Source organism: Dermacentor silvarum, chromosome 1, assembly GCF_013339745.2.
Source record: "Dermacentor silvarum isolate Dsil-2018 chromosome 1, BIME_Dsil_1.4, whole genome shotgun sequence".
Taxonomy (NCBI): domain Eukaryota; kingdom Metazoa; phylum Arthropoda; class Arachnida; order Ixodida; family Ixodidae; genus Dermacentor; species Dermacentor silvarum.
The window spans coordinates 225,469,739-225,488,554 of NC_051154.1; the positions used below are offsets into that span (position 1 = coordinate 225,469,739).

The window sequence follows — 18,816 nt, forward strand, 5'->3', positions numbered from 1 at the left end:
TGGGGCCGCATTCACGTGCTATTACGAACGCTTTCTCATTATAGCCGGCCGCTTTCGGTAATACATGTTACGTTGGCTATCACAATGGACCGGCGCCTGTTCTTACAAACAGTTAAGAGTGTTCGAAATGCTAGCGAATACGTGCCGGGGTCATGAATAAGACATATTAGCCGGTTGTCTTCTATCACAGTGACGATGATGATTACAACGAAGGAACATAAAGGAGTGCAGCGGTAAAATAATTAAGGGGAATAAATAAGGCAAGAAATCCGTGCGTACTGGGAGCACGGAAAGGAAGGTTCGCGTCGCTGTCTGCAGACACGGAAAGAAAGCAGACATGGTTGTTCAGGCTTTTCCCGACGGATGGCGACACAAGTTTGATTCACTTTGGGCATTAGCCTAGAGCAAATATGCATGCCTGACATTGAAGAGTTGCACATTTTCCAGTTAACCTCCCTGCTTTCCTTTCGCACACAAACACACATTCTCTCTCTCGATATAAAATTTAGAAATTGACCCAAAACTTGAAAAACTACTGAACGCATTTCTTATACGATGCGCGAAACGGGCAGCCAAATAGTATATTTTAATAATCGTAATTAGACCTCATCAACACGTGTCCTGCCAGAAGACTGGAAAATAATAGAAAGGAGCGTAGTGCTCAAGTCAGGAAATGCGAATTATGCTTTTGTTTTCAGGACCCTCTAAATTCTATGCGGTGTATATAAATTACTGATCGTGCTGACACACATGTTCCCCAAACATAGTCCAGCCTGTCTTGAAACTTAGAAAAGCTTATCATTCCTCCGGCACGGTTTCCATCGTGGCCTTTCAACGGTGACGCAAGTTGCAAAAACTGTTTCATGACTTATCTCTGACTATTAGCAATCAAAAACAAATCAACCAAATAAATAATAGGCTTCTGGAAGGCATTTGATGGGGTATCAGAAAAAAATGCTTAAAAAACTTGTATCGACGTTAGTTAGATGACCGTTTAATCACCTGAATTGCCTACGATTTACCTACCACACCGAATTGGTGAATATTTACGTTGTCTTATGCAACTCTCACGTACGTATACTACCTCGCGATCCTCAAGGCCGCGTTTTGGCTTCGGCTCCCTTTCTAATCTTTGTTAACGCTCAGCTTGCTAATATCATCAACATTAGACTGTTTTCCCATAATCGCGTTAAAATAACGAAAGTAGCACATTGCAAAATCGTATATCTCTTAAAGGTATGTGCTGATTATAAATTTTGACGCCAAGACGTTTGGCTCAAGTGAAAGTTGATCCTCTACGGAAAGCGAGATCAGCAGTGGTATAGCCATATAAAAGCAGCAAACGAATAATTAATGGATTTGCGCGAGCACCGGGGCATCTGCAAGCAAGCAGCGTTGACGCCAAAGCCAAGCGGATCTCGCGGAAGTGAGGTCCATCTGGTTGCTCTTCTCCATCGACAGGCATCGGCTGCTTTGGCGACGCGCTCGCTCTATAGCTCAGGTCTCCCCCGCAGTATTTCTCTCAAGTACCCATTCCACGATTTACAAACGGTGAAAATAAATCATTAAGGTTGCAGCGCCCTTTTCTGCGGCCTTGGTCCCCAAGCTCTTGTTCCCGCCTGTTCATATAACGTACTGTCAACGCAGATGGTTCGGACTGCAATCTCGCAGTCGTTATGTAATGGTGCCGGGGTAGATAACAAAAGAAAAAGCGACACAAACTGACGTCTATCACTAAGTGCGGGCTTTATCAGATGCTGCGCAACGCACTCGATTAACGATACCTTTGTTTCGTTTTTGTTTTCTTGCAGATATTGCGGTTCGCTTCGCGGATGTGTGCGTTCCACTTGACTATCACGAAGTACGGAATGACTATATCTTGCGTCGCCTCACTGCTCTAGAGATACCTTCCTACATCACGGTTGTGCAATTAGTACGATGTAAGAACACACAAACAGGGGAGGGGGGGGGGTGAGTTGCAAGGGAACAATCGTGAACAATATGAGCTGTTTCACTGCAACGCGTATGTCGGCAGTAAACAAAATGATCCGTTTGGCGAAGGTTGTCATCACAATTTCCATGGTCTTTCGTTACACACACACACACACACACACACACACACACACACACACACACACACACAGACACACACACACACACACACACACACACACACACACACACACACACACACACACACACACACACACACACACACACACACACACACACACACACACACACACACACACACACACCTCCATGGCGATAGTTATTATAACACAAGTGGCGTCCCCTTTGCAACAACGAGCTGGTGTGTGTTACGACACTGCGAAATGTAGAGAAGAGAGAGAGAACAAAAAGTTTAATGATAACTGGAGAGGTTAGCCTTGGCATGCCACTCCAGGAATGAAAGAGTGAGGGAAAAGAAACAATCCGGCAGAACTCGTGTCACGATGAATGCCGACGGTAATGCGATCGGCATTAAAGCAGTGTGCAGCGACACACAGCATTGACACCGCCGAATCGCGTCATGTATGAGGCGGCTGCTGCAGAAGGCTTCCTCTCTCGCGCTTCACTCTGCACGTCATCTGGCGGCGCTGCGGCTAAGTCCGCGTGTAAATTTTAAGGAATATTTTTTTTTGCATTGAGGGGCCCTATGAGATGTTAGATATGGTCATATACCCCATACGCCTACCACATACATAAATACACACACATACACACACACATACACACACACACACACACACACACACACACACACACACACACACACACACACACACACACACACACACACACACACACACACATACATACATACATACATACATACATACATACATACATACATACATACATACATACATACATACAGTCAACCACAAAAGTTTGCGGACCACGCGAGCGCGTGCGAGACTGCCTATCCGCGCCACCTAGCGGTACGCCACCTAGCGGTGACAGGGGCGCTCTCCCGGATATGAGCCCTCTTGGTACTTGCCTGCCTGTTAATTTTTATTCCCGTGCATGACATTGTTAGTTCGTTGTGTTGACGCAGAGCGCTGTCTGCGATAAGACCGCCACATATCTGGCTTGATAGCAGTATCGGAGCAATCACTGCAACCTTTGTCGACTGGTGTGCCAGTGGGTAGATAAGTTTCACGAAGCGCTGCGACGATTTTTTTACGCGACGTTTACTGGCGCACTTTGGTTGGCAGCATCTTGGTCCAATGAGTGTTGCTGCTACTGCGTCTTGAGAGAAAGGATAGGGAGGTGTTTCACTGTCATCAAAAATAAAGAAAAAGCGGATGCATAGAAAATTTTCTTTCACACATAGGCGCATCTTCGCATCAGTCGCTGAAAACGTAGTAGACTTGCTTCAGGCCACGTGGTGATTGCCTATTTGGAAAGATGCCGCTGCGTGTTCCACTTGACGAAAGAAGGCACATTGTGCGTTTATTTATAGAGGGAATACCTCAGCGCGAAATCTGCCGCCGAACCAACAGGAGCCGGACTGCCGTGAATAGGATTATTCAAGCTTTCCGCGACGATGACAGATTCACAGATATGGAGCGCAGTGGGCGTCCAAGGGCCACGACTGAGGAAGAGGACCGCCTGATTACGGCCGCCATCGTGGCTGATCCTTTTCAAAGTGCAGAGGATATCCGAGAAGCGCTCTCGCTCACGGTATCGTCTGAGACTGTAAGAAGAAGGCTGAGTGAGCTTGGCCTGCAGTCTTTCGTAGCAGCACAGAAGCCCTGCCTCTCAGACAGCCAGCTACAAGAACGACTCATGTTCGCTACAGCAATGAAAGATTGGACAACAGAGAAATGGGGCGATGTCATCTTTAGCGACGAGTCAACTTTTTCCACGCGCTGGGACCAACGGAAGCGGGTTTGGCGTCCACTAAACTGCAGGTGTGTTTACAGTGTATTGGCAGTTAATTCACGAAGCTAATTCTGCATCACAACATGTTTCACGTAAAATGAGCTTTTGGACATTACGAGATTTTTCTGTAGTGGTATTATGTTGAAAATATTAACGATTGTTTCATAGTACTACTTACTCTGAAGCTAATTAAAAGCTGCCAGTGGGTCTTTCAGTACTATCTAATGATGTTTGCACGTTTTCTATTGCAACTCTATAACAGCATTATAAAGTTCATACGCAAGAGGAATCACAACATTTTTAGACGCGCCGCTGGAACCCAATTGTATGCTATTTCTTGCAGATATCTGCCTAATTACACACAGAGTGTTCTATCCAGTGGACGGTGTTCCGTGAGCGTGTGGGGTGCAATCAGCAAAGATGGCCTTGGTCCCCTTGTGCGTCTGGAAGGGCCCTTCACTGCGTCACGGTACTGCGACGTCATCACTAGACACCTCGTTCCGTATGCGCTGGACGGTCTCTTCAGCGACGGCTGCTATTTTTTTCAACACGACCGCAGCCCGATCCATAAAGCACGTATCGTCCAGTCATTGCTAGAAGAACATGCTGTTTGCCAGCTTGAGTGGCCTCCATGTGGCGCCGACTTGAATCCCATAGAAAATGTCTGGGGCATGTTGAAGAAACGGCTGTCCACACGAGCCAACCGCGGCCGCACGGCCGATACGCTGTGGCAAGCGATCGCACAAGAATGGGAAAGCCTGCGCGGTCGACCGGAGATTACTGAATCTTTGTACGAGTCGATGCCCACACGCATCAATAAGGTGCTAGAAAACGGCGGACATTTCACTTCCTACTAGATCATTGAGAGACCTATGTTTCATGACACTTCTGTAAATGTCTTGTGAATAAATTCATCCCCTTCAGACACGAATTATGATGCACTGTCTGCAAATGCGTCAAATGCGCATGGCATCATTTCAAGACGCTCACTATTACATTCCAAGAAAGAAGACGAAGCAATGTGCTGTTTTGTGCGAGTTTCAGTAAAAAAAATAATTAGCGTATAACTCATTATCTAATTATTCTGAAATCCGTCAGCTTCAATGCTTGCATAAAAAGAATCAACTATTAGGCCCGAAACGCATGCACACTTGCTTTTTCGGTTGTATTCGTGTCGACCGGAGAAAAAAAAATACTCTTGACGTTGGTCTTGGAACGCGGCACGTCGAACGATTGTCTAACATGGTAGTGTCTCCAGCAAAGTGATCATCTGCAGCAATACGCAGGACAATGAAGTTAACTGACCGCTAGTTGTCCCATCAGGAAGCGGACATGAATGTGCACACTGAGTTTTAGGTCATTTGAAGAAACACGTGGCGTGGGACGCGCCTCCGAAGTTCGAGTCCCCAAACGAGGACGCCGTGTCGCAAAGGGTTATAAAAAGTCATCGCACCCAATTATTTCTTATTTTTCTAAATGTAACCACTATAGCAGCGCGGTGGTTCGGGCTTTGCGCAGCAAAAACTGGGCGCAGGCGATCAAATCCCGGCCGCTACTGTCACTTAGCGATGGGGGAGGAACGGAAAAATTCTGCCTACTGACTAAGCATCTGTGTCCCATGGCTGCCTCCCCGCTCACTCACGCACTCACGAAAAAAAAAAAAAAAAAAAAAAGCGTGGCTACGCGAAAATAGAACTGATAACAGCCGAAGAATACGCTGTCTGATTACTTGTACTGATATTCTGCTCTCAAAATATAAGCAAGTAGCCCTGGCTAACAAAGAGCGCGTCACGTTGAAAGAGATAGGTAGAAAATATTTGCGCACAGTGCGAAAATAGACAGGCCATAGATTTAAGGAGGGATGCGTCTTCAACGTAGCGCTGCTGTCGATCGCTGGTGACGTAGCGGAAGTGTCGCGAAGAGGCTCTTGGCCACGCGCTCGCGTGGTCCGCAAACTTTTGTGGTTGACTGTACATACATACATACATACATACATACATACATACATACATACATACATACATACATACATACATACATACATACATACATACATACATACATACATACATACAAAGAGATCAAACAGCAATGTTGGAATCTAAAGGACGCGAAACTTGTTCACGTTAACGAGGTAGCATACATACATACATACATACATACATACATACATACATACATACATACATACATACATACATACATACATACATACATACATACATACATACATACATATACCGCAAAGTGGGTGAGGTTCCCCAAGAATGCTAATCGCATTAAAAAAAAACCGCCCACACATGTAAGAACACGCGCGAAACACACTAGCGCACAGGTTATTTACAGTGGCTCACTGAGGCTTGTATGTACCTCAGGAATTCTAGATGCACTTTAGTATCGCGCAAAGCAAACGTAGATGTGTGGGTATAGGTAGGCGCGTGCATGCTTGCGTGCGTGCGTGTGTGTGTGTGCGTGCATGCGCGCGCGCGCGCGTGTGTGGTGTGTTCGAGCAATCTTTTGTAAATACAGTGGAACTCGGCCTGTAGAGGGTATTGCCTGAAGCGCCTAAAGGTACCGACGTTACTTGCGCGACAAATCAGGTACATTTTACCTACGAGACGCGCTTGGAGGGTGGATTTCCTATTGCTAATTTTGATAGCACTGATATAAAAGGTAGCGCGAGATCACACGAAGAGGAGCAGTACGCGCGCATTACTGCCAGCTCTGGCCTCATATATTATAACTAACAGCAACACTATATTTGAACAATCGTATAAGAAAGCACATGACACATCGGAGCAGGAGGAGCTGATAAATAAAAAAGCTAAAAAGCAAGAAAAAATATATCACTAGAAATGCGGAGTTCCTAATCCTGTTAAAAGAGGGAAGCTTATATGAATATATGCATGTTTAACGAACACACGGTGTTTTTTTCTGTTTTTTTTTAAACAGCGGAGCTATTTAAAGCGAGGGTTAGTCCGTAACGTGCGGACAGAAAATGTGGGCCGATCCTGGCGGTTGTGCAGAAAGGGCCCAAGCGCAATGGCACATAACCCCTGTGATCTAGCGAAGCTGAGCCTGGCTAAGTCTAGCTAAGCATGGTTGGGACTACTTAAGCTTAGTCAGTCATCGATAGCCAATCAATAGGTAATAGATATTCGATCAATAATCGATAAATTTAGGAAAATTCTGGGGATGACTTGGTAGTGCGTAGCCTAGACCAAAAGCCAGGACTAGCTAGGTGCTCATCAGCTCGGCTGTCTCTTTAGCATTGCGCCTCCAGTGCAAGCAAACTACGCAATTTTTTTTAGACTATGCAGATTTTTTTTTAATGAAATGTCTATGAGCGTACTGAACTCAGCGTTTCTGCAGAGGACTTGGGGTGGACATACCTTGGCGCTAATAACCTTAGTTTCAGAATACTGTTTAACAAAAATTCGCTAATTCACTTTGTTATTATAATCTTGGACGAATTGGTGATATGGCAGTCGAATTATACTGTATTCCTTTTATCGTTGCTTTTTTTTTAATTTTAGAATTCAGCTGTTGTTTACGGAGATGCGAAATTTCTTTTACTTGCGGAGTTCGAATTGTGAACATTGCACATCAGTCTTGTTATTATTAATATCATGTTTTTTTTCTTTGAGTTTAGCTCATTTAGGCTATTTCTTTTCAATTCAACGAATGTCGAGATGATGATATGTAGATTTTTCTGGCGCAAGGATGTTCACCATTCTTAGCAAGTGAGCGTGAAAATGGTCTGTTGGACGGCTTTTCTTCGGCCTAATCGGGGTAAAACAGAGAGACGGTCCTGCACCAAAAAGACGGCGTGCATGGACAGGGGTACCGGTGTACAGCGTCTCTAGCAACTGCGCTGCTGCAACATTCCTAAGCACCGCAGAAAACCTCTGTTCTACGCCACACGTTTCATGACAACCGTTGAGTTTAGGCCATCCCAGTGCGTTCACTCCTCATCACAGGCATCATAGAACTCATTGAAAGCAAATCGTTGCATTTCTACGTAGTGAGTCACGGCAAACTGTAGCAGCGGCATTTCACAACACCCTCAGAGGTGAAATATTTGAAGGCCGTAGCTGTCCGAAATACAAGTGTTCCTGGTTCTTAGCGATTTGGGAAGGTCTTTAACCGCGTTTTTTCGGGAGTACATCCTATGAACTCGGGAAAAAACCTAAACCGGTATATAAGCAAGCATTGTCGCCGCGCCTTGTCATTGCGGTTTCAATCAACTCGACGCTGGCGCACCCTTCCTTGCTACGCCCCGAATATGCGCAGTACTCCACGCTTAACAGCTATAGCTCCATTTCGCAAAGGCAACAAGTTGGCTCCGCTTCCGGTCACTCGGGCATACAGCTGAAACGCGCGGAAACCGAGCCATCGGCGCATCGGGCAACTTCCGTGACGGGAAATGAGTAGGTGCCGTTGTTGTGTGGCTCTTTCACAAACTCGGTGTCGCCTTTATCAACTCTGACGTCCTGTTCATTCGGCCTCTCCTGTCAGTCGTCCCGCCATCCGCCTCGCGCCACTTCTGCGCCTCAGCTTAGCGCACGTCGTACTATAATAGCTTGTTGTTATAAAACTTACCAATCACGCTTGACGCCATGAAGCGGTGAAAAGACAGCGCCAAAGTTTTACACGTGGGCAGCTTCTTTTAAAATTGCACTTCAATTGACACCTACACCGCTGCTTGTTCTGAAATTCACCTTTTCTTTGTGGAGTTTTTTGGCTTTAATAAGATCATCAACGACGGTGTTCAACAAAGACGAAGCTGACTAGATAGATAGATAGATAGATAGATAGATAGATAGATAGATAGATAGATAGATAGATAGATAGATAGATAGATAGATAGATAGATAGATAGATAGATAGATAGATAGATAGATAGATAGATAGATAGATAGATAGATAGATAGATAGATAGATAGATAGATAGATAGATAGATAGATAGATAATAACGGGAAGCTCCCTTTTTCCTCCAACTTAACTCTCGACGAACTTCGCCAATACACCTATCATTGTATATCAGTACGCCACTGAATCAACCAAACCATTTTTGAATTTTGGCTAGTGTACGCCATAAATTTAGATTCTGCCCTCGTATCTTCGCTCTCGTGATAGCACAAATCGAGTGCTGTTTTCAAGCTTTGGAATGGTCCAGCTTAAGCTTTACTGACCTTACCGATTGTAAGTCATCACCATCGTCACCATCATTATCATCATCACGCTATTTTACGTCTAGTACAGCCATCTCAGTTATCCCTGTCTGGCGCCAGGCGACTCCACTCTATGTCCCCAAAATTCCTACTGGTGTATGATATATATATATATATATATATATATATATATATATATATATATATATATATATATGATGGTATAATATGTCATGACACTATAGTCTTGCGTTGTCTTCGTCTGCATTTCTCTTTGTTTGGCACCCATTCTGCGACTCTTTCAGGCTACCGGTTTTCCGTTCGAAGCATGACCTGCTCCAAATTCCGTTTTTCTTAATCCTTGCTAGAATATATTGTACCCCGTTAGCTAGTTAACCCATATTGCTGTATCTTGGCCTCTTAACGTTACACCTGCCATTTTCAGTTCCATCACTCGTTGGCCGGAGAGATCCAGGAACTATCGAGCACCTGCTGTGAAATTGCCCCCGATACGACGTCCAGCGCATCTCTTTTACAGACCACTCTAAACCGTCTGAACTCTAGAACATTTTCTGAAACGAAAATTCTTAAACCCTGACCACATCCGTCGACGGCGAAGCAAGCCATTCGTGCGCTACTGCAGTTTTTTTCTCTTTAAGAACACCGCGACCTCAGTGATCGATTGTAGTCCTGCTGTGCATCCTCCCGCGTGCACGGAGTGCTCACTATCTCCCTATTTTCCTCTGTCTATTTCCCCTTCTCCTTACCCTCAGTGTAGGGTAGCAAACCGGGCGCTCGTTTGGTTGACCTTCCTACTTCTTTGCTTTCTTTCGCTTTCTCTCTCTTTCTCTCTATTGGCCTAAATAAACGGACCCCTTCATTGCTTCAAAAAGCTGACCACCGACCATGAACTCTTGTTCTTTCGACAAGGTTAATTCTGTGCCTTTTACAACTTGGCTAAACAAGATCAATGGTACCGGCAAAACGCAGGCCGCTCAGATAATACTCGTTAATCCGTACATCTAATCCTTCCCAGTCTAACTCTTCTGAAAATTCTTCATACATTCATCTCTTCTAATGCTCGCCACGGCTATGACCTATGATTAGTTTCATAGACCAAATTAATTGTTTCCGCCCCTATATTGGGAATGGATATACGAGAAGCATATCATTAAAGGTAAACGCACTTGTTGTCTATAGACGTAGTGGAAGGAGTTGAGGGATATATTTCAACTGCATTTGTAGGATTGCAAGAGTTATGCGGGCAAGGACGTTGGGGGATGTGACTTTTAGTTATAAAGGTGGTGTCGGCTCCATGAAGGAGCCGACATAACCTTTAACCTAAACGCGTCCATCAACTGACGCGTTTAGGTTGGGACGCAAGCGTAAGCCATTTATCTGTCGCTTTGTCACGAGCATCTTGCACCTCCTGTAGTCCTAATCTGTCGCCTGTCAGCACAAGCGTGCATGCATACGCATGACCGATATGCAGATCACCTTGGAGCTTCCGGGAGGACTTGAGCGTTGGGTCAAGGGCACCGTGACTAACGAAAGTCCCGGTCACTTCTTGCGCGCACTGCGTTAAAACCCCGTGGTTTATACAATAGCTCATATCAATACACGTTCTGTTTGTAAAGCTATAATTAGCGCGCACAAAGACAAAAAGGAACCTTTCACTCGTACTTTTGTTTTCTTTTTTTTTCCTTTCAAGTCTCAATGTGACCGCCCCGACAGAACAAACGTTTATTGCATCAATGTTGGGATAAACGTCACGTTGTGTCATCCAACAACCTTCGCAGCCATTTTGGTGCGACGTCCTGTCAAAATGTCGCAAAGCTGCGACAATCGGTGAAAAATAAATGCCGTAGAAGGCTGAGAACTGGAGCGCTTCACAAACATGGCGCACCTCGTGCGCGCCATGGCGCGCGCGCACACACACACGGTTCGAAGCGCTACATGCTCGATGCTTTGTAACAGTTTTTACGAAGATTTGCGGTCGGCGTAAAATTTCTTCTAATCGCAAAGCTGACAAGACTACGTCCAAAGTTACACAGCTACATTAATGTGGTTTTGATACTTCTTTCACCTGTAAGGTTAAACCGGCTGTAACAAAACAGATTGCAGATGCACTCCTAGAACTTCTCCGAGAGGCAAACCCGTCGAAGTATCTCTGACAGGACTATCATCAACGGGCGAAATTAACGCCACGACTATAGTACTTCTTATGCCTATCTCTCACCCTGCCGACAAGGACTTCCCCAACTTTTGACATATAGGTCTTGAGACCAACCACTGCGCTTTAGCTAAGATTTGTATAGGCACAAAAACAGTTTGGGACGTGCCGCTTCATCTTTATATGTATTTCACTGTGCACCGCACGCGGACGCCTCCGCGTTTCACAACCTGCACTTGGGCACTCCGCGATCTTCGAAGAGAAAACAACGTGGGAGTCCTGCGGTCGGAGTTGACTGAAGTGATAATTGGTGTACAGTACACCTACGCACACACTAAGCTGCTTCTGTCTTTGTTAAAAGCATTCGCGTGAAGGCGCAGCGAATGCCGCAAGGCCAAGGTGTCGTTTTTGCCTGCAAGCCAATTGTTTTCTGCTGTGTTGCAGAGTGCTGACAAAGGCGCTCCTTATCGAAGCGGCTGTTCATGGGAAAACGTGACGAACTCGTGTACCGCGCCAGAGAGGACGTTCAGGTGGTGCGTGCATGCGGCAAAGCACGTATACGTTTCTCGTTCACATCAACACGCACGTGCTGTTCCCGGAAATTGTAAAGCAATGGCCCCGGCTGTTTTCGACGTGCGCAGCAATTATGCGCTGACGACGGTGAGATTTCACCGAGCCCGTTCAACGCATTGGGTTCGTGCGTCCCCGAGAGACAATAGCACTCAAAATTTTCGAGATAATCCATAAGCATGTGTATACGCCACGTATAACGAGCTTATGCTGCATTAGTGTAGCGGCAGGAGAGCAACACGTGGTTTAGAGAGCGTGAGAAAAGGGGAGTGGCGCAGGGGTGCTAGCACGCTACACAGGTTCCAGCATCTGTCACGCACGTGAGGAAATCGCGGTCTCTTGTGCGAAGTGTTTTCCACGTTGTCCGGTATGCGCTGCCTACTGGTCACGCAAAGAAAACATGCCACCTGTGTCTCTCAGACGAATGTCTTCTAAGGAATAGGCTGTAGAGTCACGCAGTTGCGATCCAATCAATGACTGAGATGGACACACCCGCCACTTTGCTCACGGACCAGGGCTGCTCATCGCACTCGTCCGCCTTCCGTGCGGGCCATGCCTGCAATAGATACTCTCGATCCAGTCAGTGAAGCAGTCTGAAGGTTTCATAGTGCTTCGAGACATCCGGCTGCCTTCACACGCGTTGTCTCATTCTCGTGATCTCGCCTTTATCGTTCCTCTAATCTTCAGAATTCAACAGCCAGACAGCCAGGCCATAACCGACCTGTATAGTAGCGCACCATTCCCCAAATTCGTTTTTGAACGGCCGGCGCTTGATAGCGCAAGATAGCGCTTACAAATGTCTTGCAAACGAGAATGTAGTGAAGAAGCAGCAGTTGTACGAGAGAGCCCACAAACGCACAATCTTGGGAGCAAAGAATTATTCATAGTACAAGAGCGCATCACGAGGTCGCCGGTAAAGAGTTTTCTCCTGAAGTAAAAATAAACGTCACCCAACTTGTGCGTAGAAATGCGCCTTCCACGAAATAGTTTTCGGAACACGGAGCTCACAAAATAATGACAAAAAGTTACATTACAGAAATTAATACAACCTTGTCGGGGTTTTTTTGTTTTTGTTTTGTTTTTGTTTTTTTTGGGGGGGGGAGGGGAGAGGGGGGCGGGGAAGGGGGCGGGCGTCTGTACATAGAGGAACTGCGCAGTGCACCTCTATATTTTGGCTGTTTACTTAAGCAGCGACGAAAGCCAGCTTTTCTTTCCTGTTTTTTTTTTCTCACGCGTTTGCTTTCTTTCTCCGCTATTCTTTCCTTCTTTCTTTACCCCCTTACCCTCCTCCAGTGTGGAGTAGCAAACCAGCAGCCTCTTTCCGGGTCAACCTTCTGGCCTAGCTTTTCCATTTCATTTCGCTCTCTAAGCTATCTGGCGGATTCCGCATCCCGAAAAAGTTCATTGTACAGGTGCACGTTCAAAGTGCACCAAAGTACTAGAAACTTGCGACCTCAACTCCGAGGCCTCATAATGTCCTGAAAGATATAGCGACAACCTCTGAAATGAATCATCCCATCATCCGAAAGACATATTGTGGCAAAACTTGCAAAAATAATTTTATCTCCAGGGCGGGAATTGTTCGTGCGCACACTGTCGCTTGCAATACTTGCGATGGCAAATAAAGGAATCGCCTAGGTATTGCTCAAGCAGTAAACCATTTCACGTAATTCGGCGTCGGCGACCCAGATTTCTAGCACTCATATGATGTCGCAGCCTGGAGCCGATAAGTGCAAGCTTTGCTCGAGTGTTTATTAAGCTCCCATCGGCAGCATGCACGTTGTATTTTCTTCCACCTTTGTTTCCCTTTTCCATTATTAAGCTTACCGCAAGTTTAACCCTCGTTCATAGTTAGTTATATGTTTCAATAAAAATAGAAATTAGCTTTCCCTATACTTTTCTTGGCTTCATTGTCGTTGACTTGGCTTCGTGGTTTAATGGAGACGGGCAAAATTGCCCAGAATCAATGGGAACATTTAAAGTAAGTGGGCCAATCAGAGAGACACAGCAGATTACCCAGTACTTCCAGCGAGGCCAATTAAAACTACACACAAAGAGATGAAATTAATGTTAACAAATATCGCTTTAGGAGAGAAGGAATAGAGGGAAAGAAAGGGAGATTAGCTAATGCGTACACCGGCTGGCTACCCTGTGCTAGGGTAAGGGGGTAAAGGGAATTAAAGGTGATAAAGGGGGACGCAAGCTAAAATAAATCCACAAAGAGAGAAAAAAAATTGCACATAAGGTGCGATGTATAGCGCACGAGAACTCTCAAAGTCTGTCACTCAGCCTGCATGGGCTAAAGAAGCTCAACAACGCGCTCAACGCCATCGGTGCTGAGGATGGCATGGAGACCAGTGTCCGACAAGGAGCGATTTTTCTGTAGTGTGGTCGAGAGTTCGTTTCTAGGCGCACTGTAGCGAGGGCATCCACAAAGGAGATGTGCAGTCGTCTCCTCGTAGGCACAGTTGTCGCATGATGGTCTGCCGGCCATTCCAATGCGGAATGAATAGGCGTTTGGGAAAAGGTCCCGCCGAGCCATGGGCGGCACAGGGTGTTTCCTCAGCTCGCGATATCCCAAGCGGAAAACGTAGCTGTATAGACGTGGACCCGAGGCGAGGGTTGATAAACGGCGTCGAGTTCCATTGTGCCAGTGTAAGCTCGCGCGGTAATGAGCGAACTGCATCGGCTCTCGACAGTGCTATAGGGAAACATTGAATACCATCGCGGGCTGACCGGGCGGCCTCATTCGCACTGTGGTTACCGCAATGACCCGGTGTCCACTGGTTTGCTACAACATGATCGCTATACCAACGGAATAAGGATTACAAGTTGAAACTCCGCACAGGTATATCTGAGTACCTCAGAGAGCCGATGTGGGCATTGGAAATTGCTTTACGAAATCGTAAATAATTAGGCGCGTTAATCGTAGCGGGGTGCACTCCGGCGGGTTTGTAACCCTGCAACCATTTCTTCTATTTTACATTCTTTAGTAGCGTGATCTGCAGTGACGGGCCCTACTGTGTCTTCTACTTTATTCTTTATTATTGGTCATCTCGCTCTTTCTTTCCTCCCCTCCTTCCTATCTTTCCTTTCTATGTTTGTCTCCTCCTTTCCGAAGAGTAGGCAGGCGTTGTGCCCCTTCTGCATGGTGGCAGTTGCCAGCCCTGCTCCTCGCTTACCCTTTCCTGTGTATATGTTTTACTCCGGCGGCAGCGGCAGAGGAGGAGACGTATGAAATGGTCTCCAGAGGCCGCGCTGTGTCAGCGGGGCGTGATTCTCTTTGGCGGGAAAGTATGACAGCCCCGATGGTCTGTTACCAACCATACTGCAAAATCACCTATGCTTGCGAAGAGACATTTTAAGCCGCGTTGACCTCTGTTCCGTTATATACGGGTTGCTGTGATGAGATTGAGGTAGAGAGTACCTCGGCTGACTCAATTTCTCTTATGTTATACAGGAAAAATTACCGCCGCAGTGCCTTCGACCTAAACTGTTTTAAAAGCCTTACACTTCTTACACGCACCGGATAGAGTGCTTGAAAAGTTCGCGAACGTGAATCCAACGTTTAAAGAATGCTGCTAGCTATTCCCGCACTCCTACGCTTCGTTGGAAAAACGCTGGAGTGTAGAAGAATAAAAGGAGCTGCAAGTCTGACGTGAGAGGAAGAGACAGGGCGGAAGGGCAGTGTTTCCTTCGCAGTTTGCGCGGAGTGTGTCTGTACAACATTTATACCGAGGGACTTGTTCTCCCCATCATAACACCCACATCAGAAATGTCAACTTAGTGACACTTCGCTGCCCGCAGTAAACTTTCGAGTACACACTAAACATTTTTTACACCTTTATGGGTGTATAAAAGGTGGTTTTTAAGTGGTTGTCGCATAGTTAACACCCTCACATAAGATCGAATCCTTGGTGAGTACCAATGTAGGTATCTTATTTGGAACTTTTTCTGGCACGTAAAAATGATGATAGATGCGACAGGGAAAGTGCATTAAATAACCTTTCAAAGTTATTGCTGCAAATTCTCTTGTCAGATATTTCTCTGCGCCCAAGGCCGTCAGAATTATCACGCAGTTTTCAACCATGTCTTTTCTCATCGCGCGTCTAGTTAGAGCTCATTGTCGTGCTCTATAATAGTGGTTAAAGCCCTAACGGTATAGGACACCATGGGACAACACCCACAGGGACAAGCCAACACCCTCACGTGTGTAGATCTTTTTAGAGTGCACGTTTTAAGTGGCATAAATCAATGCTTCAGAAATACATAATTTTCAAAACCCCATCTTATCACAACGGAGATTTATTCCTCTTGCTAATGATTTTTTTTTAACGCGCACTCCGAGAAAGAACTTTTCAAAGCGCCTTCGCGTAGTTTCTTGCGTACTTGCTTTAATGAATACACCAACTAACGACATACATTTTCGTACGTTTATTGTTGATTCTTGCGAGTGGGAAAACGGTGATACTCAGAACCACGACAAATTAATTTGCTATGCCACGAAGACGAAAGAGTTTAGGCAGTTGGTATCTCTCGTAATAATGCACTCGGTCACCCGCGCCCGTCAGGGCTTTTCCAAGGCATGCGTTCAGAAGCTTTACGCTGTCGGCACTATCCCTTTTCACCTCCCCAAGTGTAGGGTATAGCCAACCGGGCACGTCCTTGGTTAGCCTCCCTATCTTCCCCTGTTCGTTTCTCTCTCTCTCTCTCTCTCTGTCTCTAGAGGGAAACTAAATTATGCGCTGGCTGCAGAGCGGTACTCATTAGTTGGCAGTAAGGCCACAAAGAATAGGGACCCTCTGCGTTGCCTGTGCTGAATGCCAGGTTAGTTATCTTTAGGCTACGGCCGACTAACGAGCATCCGCCGCGACCTCTTACAAGGACACACACATGCTGCAAGCTTAAATGTTTTAAAGATACACAAGATTTTATTCCCTATTAGTATTGAGTTGATGCTGACAGTGAGCGACGGCTGAATAATGAATAACGCAAAATAGAGAGCCGCTTAGGCATCTTATGTATGGTAGCGCGCGGCTTCCCAGTTTTATCTGGACCGTACACATGATCGCCCTAAACACTGATGCGTTCGAGCACTAGTGTTCGTTGCCAGGGCGCCAGGGTGCCACGCTCGTTTCGAACCTTAACTACGAACGGAACCGCGGACGGCACTTCAATGATCAATTTCACCTGGACAAGCACGTTCGCCGTGCGGTATCGCCGCACAAGCATGTCACATACCAAACATACAGTCGCAGTGGCGCCCGTGTGTGGCGACACGTGATTGTGCCAAGCGCTGCGGCGGGACCGAAGCACCTACATCATCGCCAAAAGTAGAACCGCTAGTCGCCGAAAGCGAGGTCCGCGCGTCGGTGATTGCGGTTCATTCTTGTGGCCCGGTGGGATGCTAATCAGCGTCCGCTGAGCGCTGCTGCGGAGAGATGACAACGGCGTCCGTTATAGTGCTAGCTGAGCTTCGCTCGATAGGAGCAGGTCGCCCAAGACCTCTCCGAATCACGACCGCCGCAAGATAAGCTTTCCTCAAGACACGCGCAGAGATAGACGAGAGCCGGCGGCCGAATTACTTGCGCCTCGCTATCGCCGCCATTGTGCTGACGCCGTGCCTGTTGGGTGTGGGGCGGTCGAGGCTTGCCCCCCTTTTGGGCAATCACTCGACGCGGCCAACACGGTCCTTCATCGAAAGACACTTCGAGAAGCATCCGCTATCTCGCGCCGACGTTTCCGGACTCCAAGACACTCCTTCCGCCGCGGGGCTGCCGACGCGTGCACATTCTTCAAATGTTAGCGCTTGATCGCGTGCACGCAACGTGCTACTGAAGGAGCATCGCCGCCATCCGGCACTGCGCGTCACGTCCGCAGCGAATGCGTAGTAACATCCGAAAGTTGCTGCAGCATTTCTGAACGACGTTCATCTCTTACGATATAGTCTACAACGTCAATCTATGAATTCGAGCACCTGACATATGTTTACCGCAGAGAAGTGGCTTCTGTAGTCCTCGACGATAATGTCGGCGCGCAGGAACAAAGGCGCATTTTTTTTATCTCCGTAATTCCGATAACGATAAGCGCGAGGTTTCAGTTAAAGACATTTGTCAGAGAGTTTGAGTTTCTGTTCGTTTGAAGGCGCCGCAGGGTCAGGCGTGTGTGTCCACTTGTGGTGTTGTGTCTATATACACGAGTACTTCTAGAACAGACATACTAATCTTATCGCTTGACTCGATAAAAGTTGTTTCATCTGCTTTTGTAAGGAGGCCTAATGACTTATGTGCAAAAGAATTGATTTCTTTCTTTCTTTCCATTTTTTTTTTTTTTTTTGGCGACAGGTTTAAGGGATACTCGGGCAAATGTTTGGCGCTTGTTGCAGCTACTCCTGAATATGATGTTCATCATCATTGTCAACTCTCCTCGCTGAAGAAGTCGCCGGGAAAGAAAACTCCACACAGGATTCGATCCCTGGCCCGCTATGCGTGCGCCGCCCTGCCGGTGTCACCGTCGTTGTCGTGGTTCTGTTGTTGTCGTGACGTCATGCCGTCACCGCCGTGGTTGCAATTGTCGTCGCGTCAACGTTAACCTTGTCGCCGTATTCGTAGGGACAGCTACCGCTGTCTTGGATGGCAGCTTAGGATTTTCTTTGAGCCCTGTACAATAGCCTTTTTTTGTTTGTTTTACTTTACATGTCAACATAAAGTCTATGGTACTTATTTCGTGTCATAATGTCAAGAATAATAATGGATGTGGCCCTACGTCTAAATGATGCACAGTGAGCTGTATAGAGGGCGCCTCTGTGGAGTGCCCCAGAATAGTTTTGACCGTGCATGTGGGGTTCGTTGACGTGCATGTAAGTACGCGATCGTTCTTACATTCCGGCTCCATGAGAATGAGGGCGGTGCAGATGGTCAGGGTTGGAGCCTACGCATTGTGCTCAACAGCAAAGCGTTATAGGTACTGAGTGACCGCGACAGCCTGTAGTCAAGAATACCCTTACT

General features: G+C 46.5%; 1 protein-coding gene across 2 annotated transcripts in view; it reads right to left on the minus strand.

Moving 5' to 3' along the window:
- LOC119436847 (uncharacterized) overlaps positions 1-18,816 on the minus strand; it is a 245,026-nt gene that overhangs the window by 190,843 nt on the left and 35,367 nt on the right. The window lies entirely within an intron of this gene.